Source organism: Lepidochelys olivacea (genome assembly GCF_965140295.1).
Source record: "Lepidochelys olivacea isolate rLepOli2 genome assembly, chromosome: 12".
Lineage (NCBI taxonomy): Eukaryota > Metazoa > Chordata > Testudines > Cheloniidae > Lepidochelys > Lepidochelys olivacea.
The window spans coordinates 9,614,196-9,636,179 of record NC_140422.1 but is presented as its reverse complement, the minus strand read 5'-3'; the positions used below and the strand labels follow the sequence as shown (position 1 = coordinate 9,636,179).

Here is a 21,984-nt window from a genome sequence, read left to right as displayed (position 1 = left end):
TCTGAAAGGTTCAGGATTTCCCTCCTTCCCCATAGTTATCTGGCATTTATTTTCAGAGGAAAAAAGCCCAACCAGAAAATAGGTCATGGAAAATTTGTTCCAATATAGCCATACACTCACAGTATGTTGAAACATAGCCTCTTCCCCCACTGAAATCTAGGAAGTGGAGGCAAAGCCAGGTCTGACTGTTTATTTCATTTTAGCACAGACAGAGAGTCTAAGGCCCATAATCATACCAGCTCTTCTACATTCCTATCAGTGCTGTAAAAACTATTTGGCGAGACGACGTTGACAGTCAAGGATGTTATTTGCTAGTGAAGATATAGATAAAAGCTTTCCTGATTAAGAGAGCCTACCGAGTCTTGAGGAGCTAATTCTACTGTAATTATAAAGCACTATGGAAATGGATTTGTTTAGTCTATAACTTTGTGGATGCTAGTTTAATAAGCAGTCCTATATTTAGAAAACTTTTCCATCCTCTGTTATCCCACCATTTCTCCAGTGGGCTGGGCTCGTTGACTAGCTGATGCCAAGCTTTAAGTGTCTGAGGGAATTCACAAACACATAGTAAGAACTTCCATCACTACAATAATTAACATCAGTACAGCCTCTTGACAGACCCAGCATATGCCTATCCCAACCTTCTCTCCCCTCCCAACCTCCAAAAAAAATCAAAGGAAGAACTCAAGTTGCTTTCTCTATCCCTTCTTCAAAATTAGAACTGCCCTCTGCCTTGTTGTTCTACTCTGGCTGATTTCTTGTTGGTGTTGTACCAGAAATGGGCTTTGAAAAAGGACTCATGATATTTAAAATTTAGTCTATTGGAATGCTTTTAAAGACAGATATGACTATAAATAGTTATAATTTTGCTAAGAGATTAGACTGGCTAATCACAAATAGTAAATACTGCAATATTTTTGTTTTAAACATAAAAAATAGCTAACAATCAACCCTCAATCCTAGTTTGCATCATCAAATTGTTATGACAACACCTGGTTTATCATTAGAGATCAGTTTCAAAGCTGATATTTTTTTTCTTGCTTCTACTTTGAATCAAACTGGACACCTGCTGGAACTATGTTTAAGATAGCAGCCCCTTCTGGGTAGATACACTAACCTCTAATTCAGAGGCTCTCAACCAGAGGTATGCATACTCCTGGTGACACGCAGAAGTCTTCCAGGGGAGACATCAACTCCTCTAGATATTTGCCTAGTTTTACAACAGGCTACATAAAGTCAGTACAAACTAAAATTTCATATAGATAATGACTTGTTTATACTGGTCTATATACTATAGACTGAAATGTAAATGAAAATTTATATTCCAATTTACTTATTTTGTAATTATGTGCAAATATGAGAAAGTAAAGAATTTTTCAGTAATAGGGAGCTGTGACACTTTTGTATTTTTATAAACACATAGTTTTTAAGTGAGGTGAAACTTGGGGTACACAAAACAAATCAGACTCCTGAAAGGAGTACAATAGTCTGCAGAGGTTGAAAGGCACTGCTCTAACTCAGTGAGGATACTGAAACCATTGCTAGGACATCTAAATGCTATTTTGAAAATACTGGGTATTTATTCTTAGTTTTGTATAGTCAAGCTATAAAATAGTACAATATTTTAAAGCACCCACTTACACCATGAAACAAGATGTGCTGCAAGAACTCCTCTTAAACACAATTTCAGGAAATATTTGCAGTGTTTACGGTATTCTTACACTGGCCAATATAACTGCTTCTATTGAAACAGCTTTCAAAACATGGCCTGTTTCATTGTGTAGACAGGGTCTTAGTGACTCAACAAACATTGTTATGAACTTATTCACACACAAACCCTAATCCTGCAGAAAGATGGTGGATTTAGACTTTCGGTACCAACTCAGATCAAAAGCCACTCAAGTTTACATTCAAATGCTAATCCCAGAGACATATTTAAATACTGTAACTGGAAACCCCTGGTCCAGCCACGATTCAAATCCCTTCACTTGCCCTTGCCACCACCCCAAACTTAAGTTCCTTGACTACAAGGTCCTACATAACTTAGCTTCTATCTATCTGTTTTCATCTGTTACCATACTCTGCTTTGCTCCACACAACTGCTACGCTGTCCTCTCACACTAGTCTACATTTTCCCATATAGCCCTTTCTGTGGATAATCTCACACTGAGTCTGCTCCCCACCTTCAAGCCCCTTCTGAAGTCACAACTGTAAGTGTTTACTAAATGGTAAATCTTGCACAAAATGTGGTATTAATACACGCACATAACAGTTCACTCAGTTAGTTAGATGCAAGCTATCCTCTAGTCTTATATTGTCAGTTATGACTGGTGGATCTTTAGTACAGGGACTGCTTGTTTGTCTATATAAATATCTAGAATGCTACTTGTGCTATGTAAACAATACAGATAAAGTGTCTCTACAAGCAGTACACCTAATCTTAACTGGCACCAAAACTTATCAGTCTCCATCTAACCAAAGAAGAGTGTAGAATGCAGAAAAATATTAGTGAACAAAACTGAAGCGGTGTCAAAGTTAGAAAAAACACATACTGAGAACAGAAAATATTTACTAAAACCCAGGTTTCTGCCAGAGACCATTATTAGGCACAGAAAATAGAAGGCTGGGAGAGAAGGAGACAAAGGTGCAGTGCAGTGTTTTCTAGTACGTGACAATTCCAGGTTCATACTCCCCAGCATGCCCATTTAGCTCAATGCCATATACCAGCATGTCACTGGCACAATGTTGTTTTATTGCTGAATTATTACTCTCAAATGATTTTTTAATACCTTTTAAAATCACTTTAGGTATCCTAAAGGTCAGAAAGCAGGATACCTCAGTGGGAACCCCAGACACAGAATTTTATTTCCTACAGAATTTTAAGAGGCTGGATGTAAGGAAATATTTAAAAGTAAGGAATAAGATCTTTCCCCAGTGGAAGTCTATTTGTATGGCTCCTGCTCTATAGCTAAATCCATGGTAGTTTACAACACTACCAAAAGACCCATGAACTTCAATTAACTACAGTTCAAAGAAAGGTTAGGGGATGTTAACATTAAGTCCCTTGAGGTCAGGATCCCTAACTCTTCCAGACCTGGGATGGGAGCCACTTCCTCTTCTCTCTCTCTCTGGAGGTGGATTGGGTTACAGCACCTGACCCGTCACTGTCAGATCCCTCCACAGCTGATGCCTCCCTCCCTGCCCAGAGCTATGCAATTAGCGCTGTTAAAAAAATTAACATATTTTGTTTTCAGTTAATCACAGGCATTGACAGTGATTGATTGACAACCCTAGTTGACACTATAGTAAAGAACGGAATTATCAGAGACCGATGAACACAATACGGTGGGGAAGAGTCAACATGGCTTCTGCAAAGGGAAATCATGCTTCACCAATCTATTAGAACTTTTTGAGGGGGGTCAACAAACACCTGGATAAGGGTGATTCAGTGAATATAATGTATTTGGACTTTCAGAAAGCTTTGACAAGGTCCCTCACCAAAGGCTCTTAAGCAGCCATGGGATAAGAGGGAAGGTCCTCTCATGGATCAGTAACTGGTGAAAACATAGGAAACAAAAGGCAGGAATAAATGGTCAGTCTTCCTAATGGAGAGAAGTAAAGTGCGGGGTTCCCCAAAGATCAGTAATGGGACCTGTGCTGTTCAGTGTATACATACTTGGTCTGGAAAAGCGGTTAAAACAGTGAGGTGGCAAAGTTTGCAGACTGTATAAAATCACTCAAGATTGCAGTCTGCTTCAGATTGAACTAAGAGTTACAAAGGGATCTCACCAAACTGAGTGACCAGGCAACAAAATGGCAGATGAAATTCAATAATGATAAATGCAAAGTTATGCACATTGGAAAAAAATCTTAATTACTCATACAGAAGAGAAAGATGTTGGAGTCATCATGGACAGTTCTCTGAAAACATCTGCCCAATTTGCAATGGCAGTCAAAAAAGCTAACAGAATATTAGGAACCATTAGGAAAGGGATAGATAATAAGACAGAGTATCATAATGCCACTATATAAATCCATGGTATGCTCACATCTTGAATACTGCATGCAGATCTGGTCACCCTATCTCAAAAAAGATATATTGGAAAAGGTACAGAAAAGGGCAACAAAAATGATTAGTGTTATGGAACAGCTTCCATATGAGGAGAGATTAATAAAGCTGGGACTTTTCATCTTGGAAAAGAGACAACTAATAGGAAAAATGATAGAGGTCTATAAAATCATGAATGGTGGGGAGAAAGTGTTTTTTACCCATTCACATAACACACAAAAACCAGGGGTCATCCAATGAAATTAATGTGCAGCAGGTTTAAAACAAAGATAAGGAAGCAATTCTACAGGTTGACTGTGCGTTGTGTGAAGAACTCATTGCCAGGGGATCCTGCAAAGGCCAAAAATATAACTGGGTTCAAAAAACATTAAATAAATTGATGGAGGATAGGTCCATCAATGGCTATTAGCCAGTCTCTGGGTGTCCCTAAACCTGACTGCCAGAAGCTGGGACTGGGCATCAGGGAATGGATAACTTGATAAATTGCTCTGTTCTGTTCCCTCCCTCAGAGGCATCTGGCACCGGCCACTGTCAGAAGAAAGGATACTGAGCTACATGGACCATTGATCTGATCCAGTATGACCATTCTTATGTTCTTAAGAATGACATCTTTCTGTACAATCTAGTCTTTGCATTTTTTTTTCCCACATAAAATTGGAAGACGCTGCAGGTTCACTATATAAGAAAATGGAAGGAAGAGGAGCAGTTCTCAAACTGTGGTTCAGGACCCCCAAAGTGGGTCATGACCCCATTTTAATGGAATTGCCAGAGCTGGCGTTAGACTTGCTCAGGCCCAGGGCTGAAGCCAAAGCCTGAGCCCCACTGCCCAGGACTGAAGCCGGTGGTGGGCTCAGGCTTTGGCTTCAGCCCTGGGGGGTGTGGCTCAGGTTACAGGACCCCCACCATCATCTAGGGCTGAAGCCCTCAGGCTTTGGCTTCGGCTCCACCCACCTTGCCTAGGATGGTGGAACTCGGGCTTCGGTCCCACCCCTCAGGGTCATGTCGTAATTTTTGTTGTCAGAAGCGTGTTGAAGTGCAAAGAATTTTGAGAACTGCTGGATTAGAATGTTAAAAACATTAGGGGAGGAAGGTTTTTAGTTGGATCCTGGGGTGACGGATTCTTCTTAAAAGTGAGGGGGACCATGAGGCTCGACCCACTCTGTGGTCCCTGCCCCTACTCTTTCCACTGAGGCTCCACACACCACCACCACCCCCGGCCAAGCCAGAATCCAGAGCCCAACTGGGGAGCTTGGATCCCTCCACCTCCCCACAGCTGCCCGCATGGCTCTTACCCTGAGCCGGCTCTGGCTTCCAGGCTGGCCAGGGCCTCGGGGGCAGAACAGCCGCAGCCAGGCCGTGGCAAGAGCTGCCTGGGCAGCTGTGGGGAGCCACAGACCCTCCACCTGCCTTGGGCAGGGGGCCTTTAGGGTGGGGACACAGGCTGGGGAATGCTCTTGCCCCATCCCCCCAGTCAGGTGGAAGGTCCATGGCTCCACAGCTGCCTGGGCTCTCCGGGACACTCTTACCCCAGCTGAGCTCCAGTTTCTGGCCTGGCCAGGCGGTGGGCCCTCAGAAGGAAGAGGAGGGGCAGGCCCATCCACTTTTTAGCACCCCTGGCTGGATCACATTTACTACTGGAGGAATTCTGTGCCAAAGTATTAAAAATTTCTGAGCACAAATTCTGCAAAATTCTGCATATTATTTGTCAAAATAACACAATATAATCACACCAGTTTCAATTATTTTGGTAATTTATTTCAAAATACCTGTCAGCGAGTACATCTGTAATAACAGACAATAGAAGTTTTTTGACAAATAGATTCTAACTAGACATAGATACAGAACTCTGAATAATAATTAATTTAAACTACAATACAGAACCATATTTCCCTTACCATTCAGAAGCAGTGCAAAGGCTTGAGGGAGCTGGGGTAACAGAGGAGCTGAGGGAGAGGGAAGTAATTGCTGGGAGGGAGAGCCTGGGTATGAATTTGGAGAGTTGTTGAGTGTGGATTGGAGAAGTTTGGAACAGGTTTTGGGGGTGGGGGGGGAATAGCGTCTCCATGTGTCCTTGCACCACCACTCAGTGAGCCTTCTCCCCTCCATCCCCAGGTGGCCCTGCACCCCCCTGTCCCTATGTGGCCCTGTGCCTCCATTCCCATTCAGCTCCTACCCCAGTCTGTCTTCCCCCAATAGACCTTATGAACCCCAGTCTGTTAACCCCCCCAGCAGTCTCATGTGCCCCACACTGTCTGTGCCCCCCATATCTTATGTCTCCTGACCTGGCCCCACCGGCAGGACACTACTATGAAGGTAGCCTCTTTTCTTCCCTATCAGCAGCTGGGACTGGCCCAGGAGCAGCTGCTCTGTTCTAGCACCACAGTGGCCCCTGGTGGGTAAAAGGCATAACTGCAGCAACTTTCCAGTAGAAGTTACTTTTTGCAGGGGGCCAAAAAATTCTGCTCAGCACAGGAATTCTGTGCATGCACAGTAGCACAAAATTCCCCCAGGAGTAACATGTTGCAAGACTGGTTTACAAGTTTGCCACATCTTTACACCATTTTAGAAACCTGTCAAAACTAGTTAACGACAGCAGTCTTACCAAAATCCAACAGAATCATATGAATGTTGAGTTTTTAAACCAAGTCTCTCTAAAGTGACAAGCCAAAAAAGAGTTATGAAAATGTCCTATATGGGAGTACTTTTCTGAACCCTTTTATATTCCACTTCTCATTTGATTTGCCTCAAATTTACCAGAAAAAAAAATCCTGACATAAGAGCATACAAATAAAATTTCTGGGAGATTGGTTTAATTACTGTGGAATTGGGGATTGAGGTGTGTAAAGCATCTTTAAAAAGACCAATTTTTGGAGGAATGCTAGTCTTCTATTCTAAAATAATGCAAGGGTAAAAAGGTTTGAGGCAATACTAAAGTCCATTAAAAGCAGAATTTTTTAAAACTATCTTTGATATGAAATTCATTTCACGTTATTATTTAAAGGGTGTGTTACCAAACTGGATATTTTTTAAAAGTTAGCTAATAAAAATCCAATTGTCCCTTCTATTAAGGTTCTGATAACAGCATTCATCACACCTGTATATGCATGCAGTCAAACAGAACAACCCACATGGCTAAAAGGAAGACTAATTTTAACTTCAATAAGCATAAGAAAGCCAGAATGGTAGTTTCAGAACTAAAATGGCAGGGAATCTACACACATTAGACTTATTACTGGTTGTGACACACCAGAAAGTTATAATGCCTAGTAACTACATTACAGGAAGAACTGTATCTACGGACGTTCACTGTGATTTGAGTCCTTTCTGTACCACAGCAACAGGGATACATCTATGAGCTTCACCTCAATTCTGTGAAAAGATCTTGGTCACATCTCTCCTTACTAACAATCAGAAGTTGCAAGAGATTTCAGATGTTCTGAAGGGAAGCCAACTGAGGCTACGTTTACTCTGCACACCTTACAATGGCGCAGCTGTGCTGCTACAGCTATGCTTTTGTAAGGTGCGCAGCGTAGCTACTCTGTCACCGGGAGAGAGATTGCCCAACAAAATAAACCCCGCCCAATGAGGGGCGGTCGATTCGTCAGCAAGAGAGCGTTGACACCGGCATTTTTTGTCGTTAAAACTTCGGTTGTTCAGAGGTGTGTGTTTTTTTTCACACCACTGAGCGACAAAAGTCGCAACAAAAGTGCAGTATAGAGAAGGCCTAAGTGCTGTAACACCCTGAGTACAGTAGAGGGTTCCCTAAATTGACCAACTCTGTGTTCCGCATTTTAAGGAGACCTAAAGTTCTTCTATTTCAGTTTAAAAAATAAATCAGACTCAAAGATACTTCAGAGTCTGGTAAGCTCCTTACAGCAGGGGATGGGTCTTACTCATTTGTGTAAATGTAAATACTTACAGTGATATAACATGAAGTTTTCATTCCTACTACAGATCCCCAAAACTGCCACAGGCCTCTCACACCATGCTTTGAACCTGCTATAGATACATATGGCTGAGAGCCCAAGCAGACACTGACAAGGTCTCAGAAATAATAAATAATTAATAAATAAATGAATTAAATAAAAGCTCCAACAGGTGGATCTCAGAGGAGTCATCTTGAGGTGCCTGTAGGATGCTAAGCTCGGAATGGTTTCAGAGTGGTAGCTGTGTTAGTCTGTATCCTTGTGGCACCTTAGAGACTAACAAATTTCGTAAGCTTTCGTATACTTTGGCCAAACCAGGCAGTCTCTACGCAAAAGAATAAATGGACACAGACCAGACATCAAGAATTATAACATTCAAAAACCAGTAGGAGAACACTTCAATCTCCCTGGACACTCAATAACCGACTTAAAAGTGGCAATTTTTCAACAAAAAAATTGAAAAAACAGACTCCCATGAGAAACTGCAGAACTGGAATTAATTTGCAAACTGGACACCATCAAATTAGGCCTGAATGAAGACTGGAAGTGGATGGGTCACCACAAAAACTAATTTCCCTCTGCTGATACTCACACCTTCTTGTCATAGAATCATAGAATATCAGGGTTGGAAGGGACCCCAGAAGGTCATCTAGTCCAAACCCCTGCTCAAAGCAGGACCAATTCCCAGTTAAATCATCCCAGCCAGGGCTTTGTCAAGCCTGACCTTAAAAACCTCTAAGGAAGGAGATTCTACCACCTCCCTAGGTAACGCATTCCAGTGTTTCACCACCCTCTTAGTGAAAAAGTTTTTCCTAATATCCAATCTAAACCTCCCCCACTGCAACTTGAGACCATTACTCCTCGTTCTGTCATCTGCTACCATTGAGAACAGTCTAGAGCCATCCTCTTTGGAACCCCCTTTCAGGTAGTTGAAAGCAGCTATCAAATCCCCCCTCATTCTTCTCTTCTGCAGGCTAAACAATCCCAGCTCCCTCAGCCTCTCCTCATAACTCATGTGTTCCAGGCTCCTATTTACCTATTGTCATCTGTTTGAAATGGGCCACCTTGACTGCATTGGCCTCATTAGCACTACAAAAGTGATTTTTCCCTCCCTTGGTATTCACCCCTTCTCGTCAACTGTTGAGACTAGGCCACTTCCACCTTAACTGAATTGGCTCCTTAGCACTGACCGCCTCCCCCCCACGGTAAGGCAACTCCCATCTTTTCATGTGCTGTGTATTTATACCCACCAACTGAATTTTCCACTCCATGCATCTGATGAAGTGGGTTTTAGCCCACAAAAGCTTATGCCCAAATAAATGTGTTGGTCTCTAAGGTGCCACAAGGACGCCTGGTTGTTTACGCTCTGAAGGAATCGCTTGTCCAGCCACAGAGCCTCAAAACCTGCACCCAGACAAGGCGTCAGCGACCCAGCCCAGCTCACAGCGGGGAAAAGGTGGGTACATGAGGCGGGGGTGAGGGGCTGGTCGCTGAAGCTCAGGGCTGGCAGCCGGATTTTCCCCTCCGTCCTCAGCGCCTGGCTCCGCCGCTACCAGAGGGGAGGGTGGGACGGGAGGCGGGCTCCTCGCGGCTGCGGGCGATGCGCGGCCCGATACCGGCACTGGGGGCCCGCACGCCTCCTTTCACAGGGGGCGCTGGGAGGAGACGGCCGCGGCACCTGAACCGACCCAGGGGAACCGGCCCAGCCGGACCCCCGCAGCCCCCCGGGGGCCCGGCCACAGCGCCAGGCGGCTCGCTTGGGCTGGGTCCCTCCGCCCGTCTCCAGCCCCCGGCCCCTTCCCTGCGGTGAGTTTTACCCGCGCCCCGGCTCCCGCAGCCCCCGTTACCTCTCCGGCTCCCCGCCGTGACCGGCCCGCTCGCCGCAGCCCGCGGGATGCTCGCAGCCCGCCCGGCCTCTGCAGAGCGGCACGTGATACCCGGCCAGCCCTGCCCTGGATAGTGGGGGTGGCTCAGGCACCGCCTCCCGCCCTCTGCGCCGGGGCCCTCACCTCAGCCATGGCGGGCGAGCCCCCCCGCCACCCTTCTCGGGTGTGTCCTACGCTGCTCCCCGCGGGCGATTTGCGACCCCGCCCCGCAGCAGCTCTGGCCTTGACCCAAGGGCAGCCTGCCCCTTTGTGGGGAGCAGCACTCGCCTGCTCTGGGGACGGGGACTTCCCCGCCAGGCGCGGTAAATCCTCCCCCCAGCAAAGGTAGGGAAGGGTGGGTACATGCTTACACGCCCAGGGGCGGAAAAATCAATCTCCTGAGGGCTCCAGAGAGCGTCCACCGCGCTGGGGAACCCTAGGACTGGAGGAAAGTAGGGTGACCAGCTGTCCTGATTTTATAGGGACAGTCTTGATTTTTGGGTCCTTATATAGGCTCCTATTTACTCCCCCCCATCCCAATTTTTCAGATTTGCTGTCTGGTCACCAAAGGAGGAAGGGAGCACCATGGAGCATTTAGGCCTTTCCCCTACATTGAGGCAGGACTAAGTGTTATCTAGAGCAGTGCTACTCAACGTGGTGGTCCGCGGACCGGCACCAGGCTGCGAGCCAGCGGCTGCCGGTCTGTGTGCACATTGGAAAAAAAAATTGCTGGTCCCCCACCTCAGATCGCTTGAGAAGCGCTGCTCTAGAGGATGGTTTCCACCCAGTGGTACGCATCCCCCTGGGGATGTGCAGAGGTCATCCAGGGGGTACATCAGGTCCTCGAGATATTTGCTTAAGTTTACAACAGGCTAGAGCCCTACATCAGGACTGGGATCTCCTGGGTCCCACCAGCCCTACTGCCATAATAGCAGGAGAAAAATTCAAGAAACACAGGAGGAAATGGGGATTTTTTTTTTTTTTTTAAAAATGGTCCTTGTGCGCTAACATGAACGTCTCTGCCAGCAGCCACTACTCTCCAGCCACCCACCTTTGAATGCAGCACCACCACCAACAGCAGCACAAAACCATGGCTATACCAAACCATGCCCCTCTTACTTCTGCACTGCAGCTGGTAGTAGCACTGCCTTGAGCGGTCTTGCTCTGAAAAGGGTACTGTAGTTTGGAGAGGTTGAAAACAACTGCTCTAGATCATCCTGGACAGGTGTTTGTATTTGGTAAAAAGAAAAGGAGGACTTGTGGCACCTTCGAGACTAACCAATTTATTTGAGCATGAGCTTTCGTGAGCTACAGCTCACTGAAAGCTCATGCTCAAGCTCATGCTCAAATAAATTGGTTAGTCTCGAAGGTGCCACAAGTACTCCTTTTCTTTTTGCAAATACAGACTAACACGGCTGTTACTCTGAAACCTGTATTTGGTAAAACTATCCCACCTCCTCCAGGGGTAGGTAAAGGAGATTCCTAGTGTTTGTGGCATCAAAACAGCAGCCTGTGCAAACACTGCACACACAGCAGTAAAACAATCTGCTAGTGCATATGTGAGGTATATTATACTTCTGTGCAAGAGCGTACCATGGACGACAGAGGTTTACTTCCAGAGGGGCAAATTCATCCTGTTTTTACCCCACCGCAATTAAAACAGGATACATTTGGCCCTGGAGTCTAGCCACTGGTTTCTTTGACTGTTTTTTAGGAGAAGTCCAGGGAAGCCAGGCACACCAAGGTCTGCGGAACTGCCGATTAAGGTAAATGGCCTGGCACAAGGTTTAGTAAATGAGATTGCCCTCTTTTGCTGTGGATGGCAGAGGGAAGAGAAGAGTGGCAGGTGGATGAAGGTTTACAAACTGGTAATTTGGGGTGGGGTGTTATGCAGGTTCCTTACATGTTCTTCCCCTAAATAAGTCACTGATTGTAGAATGTCTGTTCCATAGAACTTCAGACTACCCCCTTGCTCTTAGGGTTTCCCATTACTAGCCCTTGTGCTGTTACTAGCTAGGTAGAAGGAAGGTGAGCCTCTATCTGACCTTGCTTGAGAAAGTAGCTGAGGACCTCAGGAGCTAGGGTAGTCGTGCTCTGTCTGACTTTTAAAATCATCTAATCCATCCCTCTGCCAGTCCATGGTCCCTTTCTTACATGGGTCATGGGGTGTTTATTGACCGTAAACAATTGGTGTGCCTGTCCTGCTGCTGTTACATAGGAACCAACTTGACAAGACATACTGCCTCAATACCAGTGTAGAAACATTAGGTGGAATTCAGACAGTTCCTCCTAATGTTTAAACCCTCCCGACTTCTCATTTTCCAGACATGTTGAGCCCTCTGAAATGATGCACCACAGACAGTGGTAATTCAGGCTTCTCTCCCTGCCCACATGCCTTACCATTGTTTCTTATGGTAACAACTTTTAGTCACTACTGATTAACTTGCTGCTTCCTGTCATGCTAGAACACTCTCTCCTGTACACAGATGTTTCATTGCTGTACCCTTAGTTACTAACAGAAGGTGATTGTATGTAGGAAGGAGAGCTGGGGGTAGATATAAATTCTTGCTAGAGTGCCTGGATAGCTGTGTAATAAACTGCATTCATCAGAGACAATATTCAGTCCTCAGCATTCTGGGCTCATGAAATTTCAGATAATTAGAGCATTGCACCATTAGAGCTAAAAGGATAGACAGATTGTTCTGCTCATGCTGGAGATAGAGGATGAAATTTCATTTTATGACCTCAGAAGAGATTCCTTGGAGCAGGGGTGGGCAAACTACAGCCTGCGGGCTGGATCCGGCCCCTCAGGGCTTTGGATCCGTCCCACGGGATTGTCACTCTTGTGGCGCCGCCAGTCCCAGAAGCGTCCGGTACCATGTCCCTACGGCCCCTGGGGGAGGGGAGGCAGAGGGCTCAGTGCCCGGCCAATGGGAGCTTTGAGGAGGTACCCACAGGCAAGGGCAGTGCACTGAGCCTTCTGTCCCCCAAGCCTGCCCTGGCGCATGCTGCTGCTACCCTGGAACTGCTCCAGGTAAGCAGCGCCAGGCCGGAGCCCGAACCTCTCCTGTACCCCCACCTCAACTCCCTGTCCTGAGCCCCCTGCTGCACCTTGCACCCCTCCCTGCATCACTGCCTTGAGCCCCCTCCTGCACCCCAACCCCCTTCCCTGAGCCCCCTCATAAACCTGTACCCCTCCTCTGCCCCAACCCCTTGCCCTGAGCCCCTTCCTGCACACCGCACCCCCCCTACACCCCAACCCCTACATTCATGGTCATGCATGCAATTTCCCCACTCAGATGTGGCCCTCAGGCCAAAAAGTTTGCCCACCCCTGCCTTAGAGAATATACCAACAAGATACTTTCAGGACCTAAAGAAGGAGTTGATAAACCCTAAACACTTGTCATATGGAGGGCTTGGGATAAGAAGCTACAATTATTGCTCAGTAATGTGAGCCAAGAGCAGTCCCATAGAGGTACTCATAATTTAAAAACACTTATTACAAAGCATAGTGCTTAAGTACATTGAAAGCAGGAAGCCTGCTAAACAACCAGTGGGGCCACAGGAAATCGGGATGCTAAAGGAGCACTCAAGGAAGATAAGGCCATTGCAGAGAAACTAAATGAATTCTTTGCATCGGTCTTCATGTCTGATATGAGGGAGATTCCCAAATCTGAGCCATTCTTTTCAGGTGACAAATCTGAGAAACTGAGGTGTCATTAGAACAAATTGATAAATTAAAGAGTAAGAAGTCACCAAGACCAGATGGTATTCACCCAAGAGTTTGGAAGAAACTCAAATATGAAATAGCAGAACTACCAGCTGTGGGATGTAACCTATCACTTCAATCAGCTTCTGTACCAGATGACTAGAGGATAGCGAATTTGACACCAATTTTTTTTTAAAAAAGGCTCCAGCAGTGATCAACAATCACAGACCAGTAAGCCTAATGTCAGTACCAGGCAAATTGGTTGAAACTATAATAAAGAACAGAATTATCAGACACATCAATGAACATGATTTTTGGGGGAAGAGTCAACGTGATTTTTGTAAAGGGAAATCATGTCTCACCAATCTACTAGAATTCTTTGAGGGGGTCAACAAGCATGTGGACAAGGATAATCCAGTGGATATAGTGTACTTAAATTTTCAGAAAGCCTTTGACCAGATCCCTCACCAAAGGCTCTTAGGCAAAGTAAGCTGTCATAGGACAAGAGGGGAAGTCTTTTCATGAATCGGTAACTGGTTAAAAGATAGGAAACAAATGGTAGAAATAAATGGTCAGTTTTCAGAGTGGAGGTAAATACTGGTATCTCCCAGGGGTCTGTACTGGGACCAGTACTATTCAACATATTCATAAATGAGCTGCAAAAAGGGGTAAACAGTGAGGTGGCAAAATTTGCTGATACAAAACTACTCAAGATAGTTAAGTCCAAAGCAGACTGCAAAGAGTTGCAAAGGGGCAAAATGGCAGATGAAATTCAATGTTGATAAATGCAAAGTACTTCACATTGGAAAACATTCTTAACTACACATACAAATGATGTAGTCTATATTAGCTGTTACGACTGAAGAAAGACCTCTAGATAGTTCTCTGAAAACATCTGCTCAGTATGCAGTAGCAGTCAAAAAAGCTAGCAATGTTGGGAATCGTTAGGAAAGAGATAGATAATAAGACAGTAAATATCATAATGCCATTATGCAAATCCATGGTATGCTCACATCTTAAATACTGCATGCTGATCTGGTCACCCTATCTCAAAAAAGATATATTGGAATTGGAAAAGGTATAGAAAAGGGCAACAAAAGTGATTAGGGTATGGAACAGCTTCCGTATGAGGAGAGATGAATAAGACTAGGATTTTTCAGCTTGGAAAAGAGATGACTAGGGGGGATATAATAGAGGTCTATAAAATCATGAGTGGTGTGGAAAAAGTGTTATTTACTCCTCATAATAGAAGAGCCAAGGGTCACCAAATGAAATTAATAGGCAGCAGGTTTAAAACAAACAAAAGGCAGTATTCCTTCACAACACACAGTCAACCTGTGGAACTCTTTGCCAGAGGATGTTGTGAAGGCCAAGACTAACAGGGATCAAAAAAGAACTACATACGTTCATAGAGGATAGGTCCATCAATGGCTATTAGCCTGTGTCATAAATATAAAGGGAAGGGTAAACCCCTTTGAAATCCCTCCTGGCCAGGGGAAAGCTCCTCTCACCTGTAAAGGGTTAAGAAGCTAAAGGTAACCTCGCTGGCACCTGACCAAAATGACCAATGAGGAGACAAGATACTTTCAAAAGCTGGGAGGAGGGAGAGGAACAAAGGGTCTGTCTGTAGTCGTCTTGGCCGGGGACAGAACAGGAATGGAGTCTTAGAACTTTTAGTAAGTAATCTAGCTAGGTATGTGTTAGATTATGATTTCTTTAAATGGCTGAGAAAAGAATTGTGCTGAATAGAATAACTATTTCTGTCTGTGTATCTTTTTTGTAACTTAAGGTTTTGCCTAGAGGGGTTCTCTATGTTTTTGAATCTAATTACCCTGTAAGATATATACCATCCTGATTTTACAGGGGGGATTTCTTTATTTCTATTTACTTCTATTTTTTATTAAAAGTCTTCTTGTAAAACACTGAATGCTTTTTCATTGTTCTCAGATCCAAGGGTTTGGGTTTGTGGTCACCTATGCAAATTGGTGAGGCTTTTTATCCAACATTTCCCAGGAAAGGGGGGGTGCAAGTGTTGGGAGGATTGTTCATTGTTCTTAAGATCCAAGGGTCTGGGTCTGTAGTCACCTATGCAAATTGGTGAGGCTTTTTACCAAACCTTGTCCAGGAAGTGGGCTGCAAGGTTTTGGGAAGTATTTTGGGGGGAAGGACGCGTCCAAACAGCTCTTCCCCAGTAACCAGTATTAGTTTGGTGGTGGTAGCGGCCTGTCCAAGGGGTAATATTTTGTACCTTGGGGAAGTTTGACCTAAGCTGGTAAAGATAAGCTTAGGAGGTTTTTCATGCAGGTCCCCACATCTGCACCCTAGAGTTCAGAGTGGGGGAGGAACCTTGACATGGTGGCACAGTGGTGGGATTAACCTGAAATCATTTTGAGATCCAGTTGAGATTTTTTGAACTAGAAATACAGATTTTAAAAAGGAATTTTTAGGAAGTCCAGAAGGCAGCTTTGAAACTGAAAGCAGCTTGGTTTCTCTCTGCTTTGTGGCCAAGCAGAGACAAAAGGGGATTATCTTGTGAATTGCAGGTTTTCTTGCCTGGAGGCAGGGTACTTAACTCCTGCAGGGAAATTCACAGTCTTCCAACCCAGAGGTTTTTTTTTTTCTTTTCTTCCTAAAAGTAAATAGGGGGTGTGTGCTCTACCCATTTGCCTGGAGACAAAAGTGGCAGGGTTTTTTTTTAGGATTTTGATTTTTTTTTTTTGTTTTACAAGGAGCACAGGTTTGAAAAGAAATTTTTTTTTTTCTTTGGGCTGGGTAAGCAGTTTTCCAAGTAGTTGGAGGTTTTTTGCTTTAATTTGGGCCCAGAGCAGAGACAAGGGAATTGTCTTTTTCTGTAGGCTGACAATCACTATCAGAGAATAGGTACTCTATTCCAGCACAGCAAAAGTTTACAGCCAAGTTTTGTTTGTTTATTTCTAAACCTCGGGTGTAAAGTTAGTTAAAAACAGAGAGGTTAGAATGGCCAAATCCTCAGCTCGACTACAGCTGGAATTAGCCAAATTTCAGGCTGAGGAAAAACAAAGGGAACATGAAAGACAGATAGAACTCATGCGGCTGGAGAAGGAGGTACAGGAGGCTGCCCACAAGAGGGAAATGGAGGCAAGGAAGCATGTGGAGGAGATGGAGAGGATAAAGGCCCAGCAGAATATACCAACAAACCCTAGCAATCCTTCTCCAGGTACCACTTCCCATCCCAGAAAGTTCCCCACCTACAAGGCAGGTGATGATACTGAGGCCTTCTTAGAAAACTTCGAAAGGGCCTGCCTTGGGTACAACATCTCTACTGACCAATACATGGTAGAGCTGAGGCCGCAGCTCAGTGGACCCTTAGCTGAGGTGGCAGCTGAAATGCCTAAAGAACACATGAACAAGTATGAACTGTTTAAATCCAAGGCGAGAGTCAGAATGGGGATAACACCCGAGCAGTCTCGTCGGAGGTTCAGAGCCCTAAGGTGGAAACCAGACATGTCATTTACCCGACATGCCTACCACATTGTAAAACATTGGGATGCCTGGATATCAGGAGCAAGTGTTGAATCTCCAGTAAATTTGCCCTTCCTAATGCAAATGGAACAATTCTTAGAGGGTGTTCCTGAGGAAATAGAAAGATACATCCTAGATGGGAAACCCAAAACTGTAATTGAGGCAGGAGAGATTGGAGCCAGATGGGTGGAGGTGGCAGAGAAGAAGAAAACTGGTCGCAGTTGGAGCGGAGACCAGAAGGGACCACCCCAGACCACACCCTATTACCGGGGGCCGCCCAAAGCCCCACCTACCTCCCAAAGAACCCTCCAGACCCCTTATCGTCCCACCACCCCGTTCTCCAGCAACCCACCTCGCCCCGGTGACCCGTCAGCTGGACGATGTTTTAAATGTAACGAGCTGGGGCATGTAAAGGCCAACTGCCCCAAGAACCCCAACAGGTTACAGTTCATTGCACCGGAATCACACCAGAGGTCCACAGGCCCAGATACCTCCCAGATACCCTTGGAGCGGAGGGAAACTGTGAGTGTGGGTGGGAAGAAGGTCACCGCGTGGAGGGACACCGGAGCACAAGTGTCAGCTATCCATGCTTCCTTAGTGGACCCCAATTTAATCAACCCAGAGATCCAAGTGACGATTCAACCCTTCAAGTCCAACTCTTTCAATTTGCCTACAGCCAAGTTGCCTGTCCAGTACAAGGGCTGGTCAGGAATGTGGACTTTTGCAGTCTATGATGATTATCCCATCCCCATGCTGTTGGGGGAAGACTTGGCCAATCATGTGAAGCAGGCCAAGAGGGTGGGAATGGTCACCCGCAACCAGGCTAAACAAGCCGTGAGGCCTAGCTCTGTTCCGGAAACTTCTATCAGGACCCAGTCAGAGGTGATGGACCTGGACCCCAGGCCAATGTCTGCAACAGCAGTAGTGGATCCAGTCCCAGAGACCCAGACGGAACCAGTCCCAGAACCGGAACCAGCCAAACAACCAACACCAGACCCCGTGTCAGCACTGAATCCAGTACTTGCAACCTCAACACCAGAGGGCCCCACCGAACCTGAACTGGCAGCAGCCGATAACCCTACACAAGAGGCTCAGCCGGAGCCTGAATCCCAACACAGTGCACCAGCGGAGAGCGGTTCACAGTCAACAGAAACAGCTCCATCCCCTATATCGCTTCCAGAGGGACCAAGCCTAGGTCCACAATCCCATGAGGAACTGATGTCTCCAGCATCAAGGGAACAGTTCCAGACCGAACAGGAAGCAGATGAAAGCCTCCAGAGAGCTTGGACGGCGGCACGGAGCAACCCACCGCCTCTCAGCTCTTCTAATCGATCCAGGTTTGTTGTAGAAAGAGGACTTTTATACAAGGAAACTCTTTCTGGGGGACACCAGGAAGACTGGCATCCTCAGAGACAGTTGGTAGTTCCAACTAAATACCGGGCCAAGCTCTTGAGCTTAGCCCATGATCACCCTAGTGGCCATGCTGGGGTGAACAGGACCAAAGACCGTTTGGGGGGGTCATTCCACTGGGAGGGAATGGGCAAGGATGTTTCTACCTATGTCCAGTCTTGTGAGGTGTGCCAAAGAGTGGGAAAACCCCAAGACCAGGTCAAAGCTCCTCTTCAGCCACTCCCCATCATTGAAGTTCCATTTCAGCGAGTAGCTGTGGATATTCTGGGTCCTTTTCCGAAAAAGACACCCAGAGGAAAGCAGTACATACTGACTTTCATGGATTTTGCCACCCGATGGCCGGAAGCAGTAGCTCTAAGCAACACCAGGGCTAAAAGTGTGTGCCAGGCACTAGCAGACATTTTTGCCAGGGTAGGTTGGCCCTCCGACATCCTCACAGATGCAGGGACTAATTTCCTGGCAGGAACTATGAAAAACCTTTGGGAAGCTCATGGGGTAAATCACTTGGTTGCCACTCCTTACCATCATCAAACAAATGGCATGGTGGAGAAGTTTAATGGAACTTTGGGGGCCATGATACGTAAATTCGTAAATGAGCACTCCAATGATTGGGACCTAGTATTGCAGCAGTTGCTCTTTGCCTACAGAGCTGTACCACATCCCAGTTTAGGGTTTTCTCCATTTGAACTTGTATATGGCCGTGAGGTTAAGGGGCCATTGCAGTTGGTGAAGCAGCAATGGGAGGGATTTACACCTTCTCCAGGAACTAACATTCTGGACTTTGTAACCAACCTACAAAACACCCTCCGAACCTCTTTAGCCCTTGCTAGAGAAAACTTACAGGATGCTCAAAAAGAGCAAAAAGCCTGGTATGATAAACATGCCAGAGAGCGTTCCTTCAAAGTAGGAGACCAGGTCATGGTCTTAAAGGCGCTCCAGGCCCATAAAATGGAAGCATCGTGGGAAGGGCCATTCGTGGTCCAGGAGCGCCTGGGAGCTGTTAATTATCTCATAGCATTCCCCACCTCCAACCAAAAGCCTAAGGTGTATCATATTAATTCTCTAAAGCCCTTTTATTCCAGAGAATTAAAGGTTTGTCAGTTTACAGCCCAGGGAGGAGACGACGCTGAGTGGCCTGAAGGTGTCTACTACGAAGGGAAATGTGCTGGTGGTGTGGAAGAGGTGAACCTCTCCATGACCCTTGGGCGTATGCAGCGACAGCAGATCCAGGAGCTGTGCACTAGCTACGCGCCAACGTTCTCAGCCACCCCAGGACTGACTGAACGGGCATACCACTCCATTGACACAGGTAATGCTCACCCAATTAGGGTCCAACCTTACCGGGTGTCTCCTCAAGCTAAAACTGCTATAGAACGGGAGATCCAGGATATGTTACAGATGGGTGTAATCCGCCCCTCTGAAAGTGCATGGGCATCTCCAGTGGTTCTAGTTCCCAAACCAGATGGGGAAATACGTTTTTGCGTGGACTACCGTAAGCTAAATGCTGTAACTCGCCCAGACAATTATCCAATGCCACGCACTGATGAACTATTAGAGAAACTGGGACGGGCCCAGTTCATCTCTACCTTGGACTTAACCAAGGGGTACTGGCAGGTACCGCTAGATGAATCTGCCAAGGAAAGGTCAGCCTTCATCACACATCTCGGGCTGTATGAATTTAATGTACTCCCTTTCGGGCTGCGAAATGCACCCGCCACTTTCCAAAGACTTGTAGATGGTCTCCTAGCGGGATTAGGAGAATATGCAGTCGCCTACCTTGACGATGTGGCCATATTTTCGGATTCCTGGGCAGACCACCTGGAACATCTACAAAAAGTCCTTGAGCGCATAAGGGAGGCAGGACTAACTGTTAAGGCTAAGAAGTGTCAAATAGGCCTAAACAGAGTGACTTACCTTGGACACCAGGTGGGTCAAGGAACTATCAGCCCCCTACAGGCCAAAGTGGATGCTATCCAAAAGTGGCCTGTCCCAAGGTCAAAGAAACAGGTTCAATCCTTCTTAGGCTTGGCCGGTTATTACAGACGATTTGTACCGCACTACAGCCAAATCGCTGCCCCACTGACAGACCTAACCAAAAAGAAACAGCCAAATGCTGTTCAGTGGACCGGAAAGTGTCAGAAGGCCTTTAACAAGCTTAAAGCGACACTCATGTCTGACCCTGTACTAAGGGCCCCAGACTTTGACAAACCGTTCCTAGTAACCACAGATGCATCCGAGCGTGGTGTGGGAGCAGTTTTAATGCAGAAAGGACCTGATCAAGAATTCCACCCTGTAGTGTTTCTCAGCAAACAACTGTCTGAGAGGGAAAGCAACTGGTCAGTCACTGAAAAAGAATGTTATGCCATTGTCTACGCTCTGGAAAAGCTACGCCCATATGTTTGGGGACGGCGTTTCCACCTGCAAACCGACCATGCTGCACTAAAGTGGCTTCACACCGTCAAAGAAACTAACAAAAAACTTCTTCGGTGGAGTTTAGCTCTCCAAGATTTTGATTTCGACATCCAACACATCTCAGGAGCTTCTAACAAAGTGGCTGATGCACTCTCCCGTGAAAGTTTCCCAGAATCAACTGGTTAAAATCGTCCTTGAGATGTGGAAAATATTGTTAGTCTTTATGTACTTGGTAGTATATTTAGAGATGCATGTGTCTTATTAACTCTGTTTTCCTAGAGCTCCAGGAAGAAATCCCAGCCAGTGTTTCACCCTAGCTGAGATTTGGGGGGCGTGTCATAAATATAAAGGGAAGGGTAAACCCCTTTGAAATCCCTCCTGGCCAGGGGAAAGCTCCTCTCACCTGTAAAGGGTTAAGAAGCTAAAGGTAACCTCGCTGGCACCTGACCAAAATGACCAATGAGGAGACAAGATACTTTCAAAAGCTGGGAGGAGGGAGAGGAACAAAGGGTCTGTCTGTAGTCGTCTTGGCCGGGGACAGAACAGGAATGGAGTCTTAGAACTTTTAGTAAGTAATCTAGCTAGGTATGTGTTAGATTATGATTTCTTTAAATGGCTGAGAAAAGAATTGTGCTGAATAGAATAACTATTTCTGTCTGTGTATCTTTTTTGTAACTTAAGGTTTTGCCTAGAGGGGTTCTCTATGTTTTTGAATCTAATTACCCTGTAAGATATATACCATCCTGATTTTACAGGGGGGATTTCTTTATTTCTATTTACTTCTATTTTTTATTAAAAGTCTTCTTGTAAAACACTGAATGCTTTTTCATTGTTCTCAGATCCAAGGGTTTGGGTTTGTGGTCACCTATGCAAATTGGTGAGGCTTTTTATCCAACATTTCCCAGGAAAGGGGGGGTGCAAGTGTTGGGAGGATTGTTCATTGTTCTTAAGATCCAAGGGTCTGGGTCTGTAGTCACCTATGCAAATTGGTGAGGCTTTTTACCAAACCTTGTCCAGGAAGTGGGCTGCAAGGTTTTGGGAAGTATTTTGGGGGGAAGGACGCGTCCAAACAGCTCTTCCCCAGTAACCAGT

The 21,984-nt window shown here is 45.8% G+C and overlaps 2 protein-coding genes across 6 annotated transcripts in view; one reads left to right on the top strand and one right to left on the bottom strand.

Annotated features, from left to right (window-relative positions):
- SLC7A6 (solute carrier family 7 member 6) overlaps positions 1–9,965 on the bottom strand; it is a 56,678-nt gene extending 46,713 nt beyond the window's left edge. The window contains exons 1-2 of one of the 3 annotated variants that reach the window (XM_084644541.1): positions 9,843–9,965; positions 7,989–8,068 (exon numbers count right to left, since the gene is read on the bottom strand). The gene's annotated coding sequence lies outside the window, so the exon portion shown is untranslated. The remainder of the gene's footprint in view (positions 1–7,988; positions 8,069–9,842) is intronic. The other 2 variants (XM_084644542.1, XM_084644540.1) reach the window with 2 other exon arrangements.
- Positions 9,240–21,984, top strand: part of LOC311528982 (uncharacterized protein) — a 31,965-nt gene continuing 19,220 nt past the window's right edge. For 2 of the 3 annotated variants that reach the window (XM_084644545.1, XM_084644544.1), the window contains exons 1-2: positions 9,240–9,451; positions 11,575–11,626. The gene's annotated coding sequence lies outside the window, so the exon portion shown is untranslated. Of the gene's footprint in view, positions 9,452–9,660; positions 9,802–11,574; positions 11,627–21,984 lie in introns of those variants that run through there. The other variant, XM_084644543.1, reaches the window with a different exon arrangement.